Source organism: Pteropus vampyrus, unplaced genomic scaffold (assembly GCF_000151845.1).
Source record: "Pteropus vampyrus isolate Shadow unplaced genomic scaffold, Pvam_2.0 Scaffold58, whole genome shotgun sequence".
NCBI lineage: Eukaryota > Metazoa > Chordata > Mammalia > Chiroptera > Pteropodidae > Pteropus > Pteropus vampyrus.
The window spans coordinates 2,752,291-2,764,292 of record NW_011888839.1 but is presented as its reverse complement, the minus strand read 5'-3'; the positions used below and the strand labels follow the sequence as shown (position 1 = coordinate 2,764,292).

The 12,002-nt window shown below is 44.4% G+C and overlaps 1 pseudogene; it reads left to right on the top strand.

Moving 5' to 3' along the window:
* Positions 1 to 1,041: 1,041 nt before the first annotated feature.
* Positions 1,042 to 4,429, top strand: LOC105292521 (annotated as a pseudogene).
* Positions 4,430 to 12,002: the final 7,573 nt, after the last annotated feature.

The window sequence follows — 12,002 nt, the reverse complement described above, 5'->3', positions numbered from 1 at the left end:
TTCATAAGTGTGAAGCTCAGAACACTTCTCTGAAGTTAAAGTGAATTTCAGAATTACAATTCTTTAAGACGATGGGGCGGTTCCTCTCCTACAGAGCAGAATTACCATGGCAACAACACATCATCAGTAGGGTAAAACTAACCTGTCTCACCACAACAGGTCTAATCCCAATTCCCGCTCCCTATTAGTGCGTGAACTAGCCAATGCTTGGTGAATTCCGCTTCACGATGATGGTAAGAACCAACACGGAAGGAACAAAGAGCAACTTCACTATGAATGTTTGGCCGTCATGGGCCAGTTATCCCTGTGGTACCTTTTCTGACACCTCTTGCTTAAAACCAAAAAAGGTCAGAAGGATCCAAGGCCCCACTTTCACTGTTTGTATTCATACTGAAGATCAAGATCAAGCGAGCCCTTCTGCTTCCTAGGAGGTTTCTGCCCACCCTGAGCTTGCTTTGAGACACCTCCATTATCATTCAACAGGTGCACCTCCCAGTCTTAGACAGTGGCCTGCTGGCCTGAAATGCCAATATTATTGTTGAAGGAGACGTTGGGGTAAGGGGCGACTCTCAGTACCCCATCCTGTCAAAGAGGGCTGAGGCACCATCTTCCTCCAGGTTCGTCTGCTCCAGATCCATGACCTTGAACTGTAGCCTCTCGAAGACCTCTTCCAGGATCTCAGAGGTCTTACAGTTAAGCTTCTGAACTTCACTCCTAAAGCTCCACACACATCACACCTTGGAACAGAGGAAAGATGCAGCCAAGAGCGAGGAGGAGTAGAAAGTAGTGCTGACCAAGGTGGACCAGTGGCTCCGGAAATAGCCAGGTCTGCCACTACAAGGAGGAAGGGGCTGTCCAGGCAATGATGCCTACACCCACAGTGCTTGACACAGGGGCTGACAGGTGAACGACCTGACTGGCCACAGTCCTGCCCAGCAGCAATCCCTGTACCCCAGGCTGGCTAAGCCTAGAGAGGCAGCTCCACTGCTCGGCCTGGGCCACTTCATCATGTACTGGAGCTATGTGTGTGCCCTCATCGCCATGACGGTGTGGAGCATCACCTACCATAGCTGGCTGACTTTCGCGCTGCTGTTCTGGACCTCCCTCTGTGCAGCCACCCCAGTTAGCCATGCTCCGCTGGCCCTTCAACCCTCCACAGCAATATGGACTAGTGCTGTGTGGCCTACACTACATAGACCTGGGTCCCCAGCTGCCCACCACCCTGGGCTCCTGTGCCAGTTGGGGTTGGAGCCAACCCACTTCCCATGCCTAGACCTCCGTGCCATGTTTCCGCACATTCTGATTTTCTGGCTCCTGCTACACCAGCTTGTCAAGGAGAAGCTGCTGAAGAAGGCAAAGGCTGTCATTGCACTGATGGAGGGAGGTCACCGTGGCAGACAGCTGGTGGCCTTATATACCATCTAGGTGGCCCCGAAAGAGGCCACCTACTGGTCCTGCTGTGGGCCTTCCCACTGCCTCCCCATCATGGCCAGCCCTGTGGACCCACATCATCATCATGTGCAAGATGCTCTACTGGCTCAAGATAGTCAGCCCACATGAGTACTCCAGCAACTGCAATGAGTCCCTCTCTTGCAGAAGATGGAGATCGACTAGTCCTTGCTGTACCTTATCAACTGGTCTGGGGTGCAGAAGGGCTTCCCAAACCTACACCCAGAACCGCCTACATATCCTCTTGCTGCTGGTGTTTGATCCCATGGTGTACCAGTGCCAGGGACACCATTGCCCACAGTACCTGCTGGCCCCACTGCCAGCAAAGGCTGTCTGTGCTGACGATACTGCCATTAGCTAGACTAGAACCTGCTCGGGTGGCTCAAGCACTTCATTAAGTTCTTCCACAGTCTTGGGCTGGAGATCTGCCATAAATATGATTGGGCAGCACATGAACTTAACAGTCATCCTGCACAGATGCTGGCTGGTGGCCAACCTCATGCACTGGCACTGCAGGCCATCCCCTCTGCCTCTGGCCCAACTACCATCTATTCCTAGCACTCTTCCTGCTGCACCAATACCTGGAGTGCCTGGGCATCCCCCTGCCTGGACTACCCTTAGTACTGGAGCCAGATCATCCCCATAAACTCCACGCTCATCAAGTAGTTGTATCTGCCTGACTTCTTCAGGGCCCCAAACTCCACCAACCTCATCAGTGACTTCCTCCTGCTGTTCTGACCTTCTCAGAAGTAGCAGATGTTCTCTGCCAAGCACACTGAGGAGCAGCAGTGTGTGGAGCCTGAGGATAAGCAGGGGGAGCCCAACCAACCCTGTGCCCAGCTTCATGCAGTGCAGGCCCTACCCTGATACTCTGAGGGCGGCCAACCTTCACCATCTCTTCCGAAATGTGCTGGTGGTGGTACATAGCAAGGGAGCCGTCCACATCAGCATCTTCAGGGTGGGCTACCTGCTGGCCTGCTTCTACCTGCTTCTTCAGCACAACCCTGCTACAGAAAGACACATGCACCTGCCTCCTGCTATGGGATGGCCTCCTTCTCTACAACATCACTATCTCCAAGAACATGCTCTTGTTCCTGTCTTACATTTTCATGAAGCAAATGCAGAGCAACTGCTGCTTTGTAGCCTTGTATGCACTGTCAAAGGCTACTATGATCCCAAGGAGATGTTGTGCAGGTACCAGGATGCCCGTAGAAGAGGCGGGCACTCTTCCAGACAGAGTCTGCTTCCCGTTCCTGCTGCTAGAGCATGCCTTCCTCAGCCACGACTCCCTGCACATCAGGGCAGAGCTCCAGGTCTCTGCCCTATAGGCCTCTAGGCACTTCTCCCTCTGTAACACTATCAACCACAAAAGCATCGACCTTCCCCACAAAAGTGGACAAGTCCCTGGCCCAGCTAATAAGACAAATGGAGCACATCCCTGCAAGCAGAAGAAGCACAGGCAGGGCCAGGCAGGCCGTGGCCACCTCCGGAACCCCTTGGACCCCAGCCAGGAGCCAGAGCCTGGCAGTCCAGGGGCCTCCTCCCCACCACAGACCATGGTGGTGGCCCTGGCTAGACCACGCCACAGTCATCCACTCCGGGAATACTTACTGTTTGAGTCCAACAGTGAGGAGGAGGCGGAGGTCCAGCCCAAGGACCCCAGGCTGTGGACACTGACAACCTCCTAATTGGTGTACCAGGAATGGGTGACCAAAGCCCAGATGCTGCTAAGGCGGGAGCAGTGGCGGGATCAGGCGCTGCAAGAGCCGTCAGAGCAGCTACCCACGGGAGACGGCCTGAGCCAAGAGGCAGACCAACAGAGGGTCTGCAGAACGAAGTGTCAGGCCACAGCCCCACGAGACAGTGAGTGCTGAGCACCGTGCATCCATAGTGCTAAGAGCGACGTGGGGGCGCAAAAGACACTACCTTCTCCCGCGAGAGTTCCTCGGGGCTGGGAGGGGACTGGAGTTGAGCATGCTCCGTACGCCAGCACCCCTGGAAGCGAGGCCGCGCCGCCAGGCCGCGCTCCAGGGCCTGCTGAGGCCCGCAAAGCACCAAGCATCGCATCCAGCGGGTTGGGGCAGAGAAATCGCTGAGCGGAACGACCGAGGACACTAGCAGCACGTGAGCACCGGCTACAACACCTGCAGCAGCAGCAGAAGCAGCGAGAAATGGTCACCAATCCCAGATCTTCCCTCTCTGGTTTTCAGGAGCTACTAGCCAATGCCTGCACTGGATGCACACGGCCAGACATTTGCTTCTTGCCCGGCGGCTGTGCAGCCTGGAGCTGGAGGAGGCCGGGTGGTTCCTGGCTGGCAGGCTCGGTCGACCAGTGTGTGATCAACCCCTCGAAACTTCTGCTTCATCGTCCTCAACCACATGGTCACCACCTCGGATGCCTCCCTGGTGCTGCCCGTGCTCGTCTTCCTGCGGGCCATTCAGGCCATTCTGTCCATCTCGTCCATCCCGTCCATCCCTCAACCCAGCAAACGTTGGGTGACCGCCATCGCCTTCACTAAGGTCACAGCAGTCACCAAGAACCTGCTCTAGTTTGGCTTCTTCCCCTGGGACAGACACATTATGCGGCCGCATTATGAGAAAAGCCCTACTTCCCTGGACGCATCCTGGGCCTGAAGAAGACTGACATCACCTACGACCTGGTGCAGCTCATGGCCCCCTTCTTCCACCTTTCTCAGCTGCTGTGCTATGGACTCGGCCCACGAGGAGGACTCGCTCTCCAAGGAGCACCACAGGGACAGTGGGAAGGAAAAGGTGGTTACAGAGGCCAGTAGCCCAGGGCCCCCACCAAGAATGATATCCAGGCAGAAGCAAGGGACTGGACTTCTCTTCCTGACAGCTGGCATTGTAATGATCTTTGCTCTCCTCCATGTATTTTAGTAGGAGAAGGGAGAGCCCCAAACCCAGAGAACGGAAAGGAGGTGGGGGAGGGGGCTGGGAAGAGAGAAGACAGAGTCACTCTGAGGAAAGAGTGAGGATGCCAGGTCTCCAGCTGCAGAGCTTCTGTCTGCCTCTGGCCCAGAGCATGTATGGGCTCCTGTGCCGTTTCTTCCATGACATTCTGCACCCAAGTATGGTGCAGGCACTGACCTCTACGTTCTCATTATCTGGCCAACATCGTTGACTTCAGCAGCAGCAGCTTCTGGGCCTTTGGGAAGCACTCGGCAGCCACGGCCATCCTATCCTCCCTGACACAGATGCCCAGGCCTTACTGGTCATGCTGCTGATCCAGTTCAGCACCACAGTTATAGACCCAGCCCTCCACCTGCACAAGACAGTGTTGGGCATACTGGCCTTCCATCCACCTCTGGATGTTCAGCCTTCACTAAAAGGATGTTCAAGCCAGAACGTGGAGCCCAGCTGTGGTACTTGGCCAAAGGCACCTACTCCACCCTACCAGACCCACTGCAACTACCCCATCAGCGTCCTCAGCCACTTCCTCATCAGGAAGGGAAGCATGGCCCTCCACTTCCCATGCATGCTGAGAGTTCTCTGATTAAAAACGTTTTTATTTTTACAAACGGACAAAGTTTGGGAAAGGCAGTCTCATGTGCATAGTCTTTCGTCTTGGAACACTTCCTTGACGAGAAATAAAGAGCCTGTGGCCGAGTTTATCAGCTTGTATGGTATTATCTTTTCCTGTTTCATACTTAATGAGTGCCCCTTTGTCCTGCTTACGTACATGTCAGTGGCTCTCAGGTGCATCCTAGCCTTCAGTATTTCAGAATCCACAGGGGAAGGGTCAAGGTCCTTCTGCTGTGGTGCCATAGTAGTGTGTATAGGCCAATTGCCCCATGTCAGCTGCCAGGAGCACCTGCCAGCCATGAGTGACTGACTATACTATGAGAGCTAACCTTGCTCTGTCTCTTCTCCATATAAGAGCATTTCTCCATCCAGTGCTTGATCATGTTTTCCTTGGTTACTCCGATACCAAGACGCAGTAGGCAGAAGTGTTTGGACTTTTCCTTATGGCTGGTATTGTGATGATCTTTGCTCTCCTTCTTGTATTTGGAGTTCTCTCCTGGCATTGATTACTGATACACAGTGTTCTGCTTGACAGATCGCTAATGGATACCTGGGTTTCTTTTCAGTGATGAAAATGGTCTTAAGTTAAATCATCACGATGGTCGCACAACTCAAGAAACATGCTAATAGATGGACATAATGCTTTTTTGAAAAAAATTCACTAAAATTAAAACTGTATAACCAATGCTTTCTGTAGCATATGTCTACGTAAAGATTATACTCTCAGAGGGCTTAGACTTCTAAGAAAGATACGAGAAGCCCATTAGCCAGTCTTCTCTTCTCCACTTTAAACATCGCAGTCAGCCTCCATATTCAAAGAGATCAAGGAGCCTATGTATAAAAGGAAACTGTGATGAAAAGGAAGGTACGTATGGGACTTTCCTCTTACTCATAGTAGTTTCAATCCTCTATTTGCTGATCCACCAGAGATAAGCTGTGTATCAGCTTAATATCACCTCAGCCTCCATTTTATCTACAACTCATGCAGGCTGGGAATGTAACTGTTGGCAGTAGTCTTAAATTTCACTTAAATCGGATGTTCCATTCATTTTTTTTTTTAAAGATGACTTAAATGTTAGTATACTTCTATTTCAGTCCTCTTGATGGCTATTGTTTCTTCTATTAAATTCCTGGGCTCATTCAGGAAGGGGCAAGAGGGAGATACCTGTATCTCAAAACACTTTCCATTGTTCAGCCCAGAAGACTTTCAACATCAGTTCTAATGGTGGTCAATGTTGTATGAAAGTGGAGCAGAGTGGCACCTCAAACGCTGTTACTGACTTAGCAGTACACTGGGCACAGATAAAGTTGCCATTAAAAGCAATGTACTCTTCCCTCCTTCACATATGCCTGGGGTCACTTGTGTTTGGCATTTACGCTCCTTCGTGTTATTGCAAAACCATACCCTGGAGTATTGCTAACTCAGTTTTCTCTTCACTACATTCGATGTAATTTTCACATCGAGGTGTTTCTATAGACTGGGCAGAGTTAGAGTTCAGCTCCCTCTAGCCACAGTGTTCAAATTTGACTAGACAGCAGCAATTGCTTTTTAATCTAAGCAAACTGATCTGTCAAAGGCAATCAATTCAGGGAAGTTATTCCAGGAGGATCCTAATAATCCCGATGAATCACACTGCCCTATATGAAACTCAGCCGGTGAACTCTTGACATAGTATGTCACAAGTACTTAGAGGAATAAGTACATAGAGCTGAACTCCGTGTTGACACACAAAACGCTAGCCTCTCGTGCATAAGTTAACGATCATTGCATTTGGTCTGGTGTAGGAGCACACTGTTGTGTGTGGTGATGTCAATTCGTGTTTAATGATGTTACATCAACTAGGCTTCCTATCACACAACCACTGTCCTCACAAACACTTATCAACAGTGTGCCTGATTCCTCCAAATGAGAATAAAAGTTTGTCATTTTTAATCACCTCCTATCTTTTAAACGATGGTTCCCAACCTCTTAATAATGCCCATACCAACTTAGGGCTTTACAGTTACCAAGATCTTAATTATTGCAACAACACTGAGAGGTCAGTAGAGATGGAGCATCGCTTATGTCATTAGTAAGTCATAGATCTGAGACTCAAACTTTGATATGATGGTTTCAGGTTTTGAGGTCTTCTGATGCTGTAAAATCTTGTCATTGAAGCTTTTGTTCTAGCGTTAGGTTTGCTAGGGTAGGTGAGGTAGGGTTGGATAGCAGTGCTGAGAATCCTGTCCCTGAGTAGAGTAGCACTGTCAGAGAACCCCGCCCCCCCACACAGAGAACCTTACCACACTTTAGAAAAGGAAATAAAGAGCAGATGGGGATGCAGCAATCATGAGTGGGGTCTGGTGGAAGGTAGGGGTGAAAATTCTTCTAAAATGATAAAACAAGAGTTCTTTGAGAAAGACCTCCTCTTATTAACAGCTGGAGGAGAGCTTTAAGAGAGAAAATAGCACACACTCAACTTAATCAAACGGCAAGGAATAGATTGGCTAGAAGGTAAGCTTTAAAGAATTACAGCAGTAATAATAGCTCGTGCATATTGAGTACTTAATATTTTCCACCATTCTAAGAGCTTTTTGTGTATTAGTTTATTAAATTCTCATCATAACTCTATGAAACAGGTACTGTTGCTCTGATGAGAAAATTGAGGCAATGCGAAGTTGATAAACTTACCTGTGACCACACAGCTAGGAAATTTTAGAACCAAAATTCCAACCTAGGCAAACTGATTCTCTAACGCGCTCTGATTATTTTGTGCCAGTAATGATGAATTTGGAGACTTCCTGAATTATGAGAAATTTTATTAGTATTTCTGACTTATAAGCAATACTGAATATCTCCATTTCTGGCAGTATTGCAGCCTAGGCAGTCTGACTGAAACTCCCATGAATACACCCAAAATTCACACATAAAATTAAAAGAAAAAAAACTTTTTTTATAATGAGATCAATCTAGGCAGTTTCGGCTTCTCCACTGAACGCTCAGTAGCTCTCTTCCTCACAACAACATTGAGTTACTGCTACTGAAGAAAGTTCTCATAACAGTGAAGACTCTCTGCACACTTGTTTGGAGATAAAGGAAGAAAGCATTTAAAGCCGGAGCTTCTACCTTGATTAAAACAAAATGGATTGGTGCTCTGCAAGGACTTGAAACTGGCAAACTCTCCAGAGTTATGGCAGGATGAAGGGGGAGAAAGGGCACAACATAATTAGAGATGACAAAACTCATTTAGTGAGAAGGCACCAGGATAATAAGGAAGTTCAAAGTTATGACTAAAGAGGAATTCTTGAAGGCTGGAGAGATGATGGCCTGGAAGGTACTATTTCTAGATCTGTATTTCAGTTCTATTCAATAAAGAATAAAATCCTAAAAAAAAAAACAAAGACAAAAACAGAAAACTTTAAAAAAATGCTAATAAGCTGGCAAGGAAGGAGGAAAACTGAGGTGCCTAAAATTACATGAAAATGTGAACCCAGAGAGGTGAGCTGAACCCTGAAGTCAGTTTTTACTCTGATGATATTCACTGATCCTCATTACCTTGATCTTTGATTTTCACAGGGTCTCGGGGCATGGAGTCACACGTCAAAGTCCAGGGCTTGACCAAGGTGGAAGTCTGATAGAAGACATCACCACACACAGATCCATTTTACATATTAGATATAAGAAAAACTAATTTCTCAATCCCCAGTGCTAGTACAAAAGGAAAAAAAAATCTCTCCTAAGAACTCATAAGCACAAAACAGAGCTTCATTGGAACGCTTCTAGTCCAAAATCACACTACTAGAGTGGTACCAAAGAAACTTCAGGTTAAGAATATGGTAAATGTTTCTAGGTTGATAATATGCTTAGATGCCTGGCAGAATCAGAAGCAACCCCACTCTAAAGGTGTTAAAACCTTAAAGTCAATTCTCAAAGAGTTCCCACAGATAAACTACCAAAGAATAAAAGCTCAGAGCAAAATTTCACAAAAACACATAAAGCACCATTTGTGCTTAAGTGTAGAGCCAGTAGAAACTATACTCGTAAGAATCAGACTCCAAAAGACACGATAGTGCAATTACATAATTGAGAATGACATGTATAATCTGATAGTCTTGCTTCCACTGTACCACTTACTCCTCTCTGGCCCTGGGCTTCTCTGATGTCGTCAGGATGTCTTCAGAAATCAACTAGGCATTCATGCATGCACATCTAGAAGTACAGGGAAGCTGGAATCCCTGGGGCAACCTTTGACTGACAGGGTATGAAAGCCAATGGATAAATGCTCTTGTCTTTACTCCTTTGGTGGACAATTCTGAGGTGCCATTTCTTCAGAAAGTCCTGCTGGAATTGAGTCTCAGCTGCCCACACTGGAAATCAGCCCACAGGGCACCCTCCTATTGGCTTTCTTCCTTCCTCGTTTCACTTTCTCCAATCTCCCATTCCTGTTTACTGGGTTCCCGTCTCACAAAAAACTACTTGCCTGAGGATTTAAAATACAAATAAATAACAAAATACTAACAATAAAAAGGAATATTTGGGGGAAAAAAAACCAAAACTTCTAAAAATGAAAAATAATTTTAATTTAAAATTCAAAGGATGATTACACAATAGACACAGAATAATAAACTGGAAGATAAATCAGAGTATTTTGCAGAATAGTGACACAGCATATGGAAAATATGAAAGAGATGGTAGAGCAGAAATAGTCAAATTGGAATTCCTAAAGGAGAGAATAGGGAAACTCTGGGGAGACAATATTCAAAGAAATAATGGCTAAATCTTCCAGATTGAATGATTTAAATCTTCAGATTCAAGAAGTTCTAAATTTCAAAAGAAAAAAAGAAAGAACAGCTGGACAAATAAAAAACATAAATTAATGTTTTAATAAATAATATATAGAAATACAAAATATGAATTATTATGTAAATTTAAATGGAAAAATAAACCTGTTTAAAAGTAAAATGATCGGATTGGATAAAAATAGATAAAATCTGTATATAAAGTGTTTTAGAAGCCTGTGACATAAAGGATAAAAAATAATTGAAATCAGGGTGAAAAAATATATATACAGTGCAAATAACCAAAATAAAGCTGATGTTACTATAGTAACATCAGAAAAAAAATAGACTTTAAGGCAAAAGGCACTGAGAAAAACTACATAATGAGAAACAGTTAATTCACCAGTCAAAAATAAAAATTCTAAACTAAATTCTAAAGAATATAGCTTGAAACTATATAAAGCAAAACTTGAAAGAATTACAAGAAATATATAAACTCACCAATAGAGCTTAAGATTTTAATGCACCTCAGTGGTTTATAGCTCACAAAACTAAGCGGAAAAAAAATATCAGTAAGGACATAGAAGATTTAAACAATACAGGTAATAAACTTTACCTAATGGATATACAGAGAACATTTTACCCAAGGAGCAGAGACGCACTTCAAGCAGAGACAGTAATTTATAAGAACTGAATACATTCTGGGCAATAAAACAAGATTCACCTAATTTTGAAAGATTGATATCATACAGATTATATTCTTTGCCACAATAGAATAATGAAGCACAAATGGCCAATTATAAAAATCACACTTATATTTTTAGTAATAATGAAAATCAGAATCACACTGAGGTACCATTTCACAAGAACTATATTGGCAAGATTTGAAAAATCTGAAAATCTTACGTGTTGGCAAGAATCAAGAGTAACCACATCTCTCACAGACTGTGAGAGAAAATATTAATTGGTATCAACACTTTGGAGAACAATTAGGATCACCTAGTAAAGCTAAAGGTGTGCATTCTCCATGACCCAGCAATTCTGCAGGGAAAACTCTGGCACAAATGCAGATGAACAAGAATATTTATGGCAGTGATATTTTAATAGTAAAAACTAGGAACAATCCAAATGTCTATCCTAAAAAAAAAAAAAAAAGGCCACATTAAGCAAATAACCTTCCCCTGTGGACATGTGTGAAATTCCACTGGAAAACATGCAGCATGAGATGACTGGGTCATAGGTACCCACATGTTTAATTTTACTAAGATTTTCCAGCATTTTCTCCTGGATGGCCCTATCAGTTAACACTCTAGATAGCAGGGCTCAAGAGTTCTCAAATTCTCACTAAAATCTAGCATTTTCTATTTTCTAATATTTGCTAATGTGGAACCGAATTTTTATTTCAAACTTTCTTTTTTTGATTTGCATCTCTTCATAGAATTGTTAACTAGTCATGACGACTTCTGCAAATTGCCTAACCAAATCCTTTGCCCATTTGCCTCTCGGGTTTCCTGCCGTTTTCTTGCTAAAATACAGGTATGTTTGTATATTCCGTATGTCAATTCCTTTGTTGGACTTCGACATTATGGAAATCTTTTCCCAATCTGTCATCTGTTAACTTTCTCTATGCCGGCCTTCAAATGAAAGAACCTCTTAATTTTATAGTAAGGAATTTTTCATCTTAAAGTTTGTGTTTTGAGGGCCTTTCATTTTTTTCCCCACTCTCATGTCATAAGTCCTTTAAACAGTTTTAAGGTTTCATTTGTAAATTTTTTTGTAATTTTTGAGAAATTATTTCTTAGCAGCTATTGTAGATAGTATCTAATTTCCAATAAAATTTTCTGATTGGCTAATGCCAATAAAGACAAATGCTATCATTCTTATCTCTCATTAGTTCTAGTAGTTTTGTTCAATCCATTTATTTTTAATGTACATAATCATAATATCTACAAATACTTGCAATTTTGTTTTTTTTCTTTCCAATCCTGATAACTCTTCTTTCTCTTACATCATTGCATTGGCCAAACCTTCAGTTTTCTATCAAACATTAATAGTGAGTATTCTTGCCTTGGGGTAGATGATAAAGAAAATGAAAGTTTCCCCACAAACAGTATTTGCTGTAGAATTTCTGGTACATTGTTTTTATCAAATCAAGGAAGTTCTTTAAAAATCTGAATTTTATGATAGTTTTTATCATCAAGAGGGGTCGAATTTTATCAAGCATTTACTTTGAAATTTATTGATGTAATCAG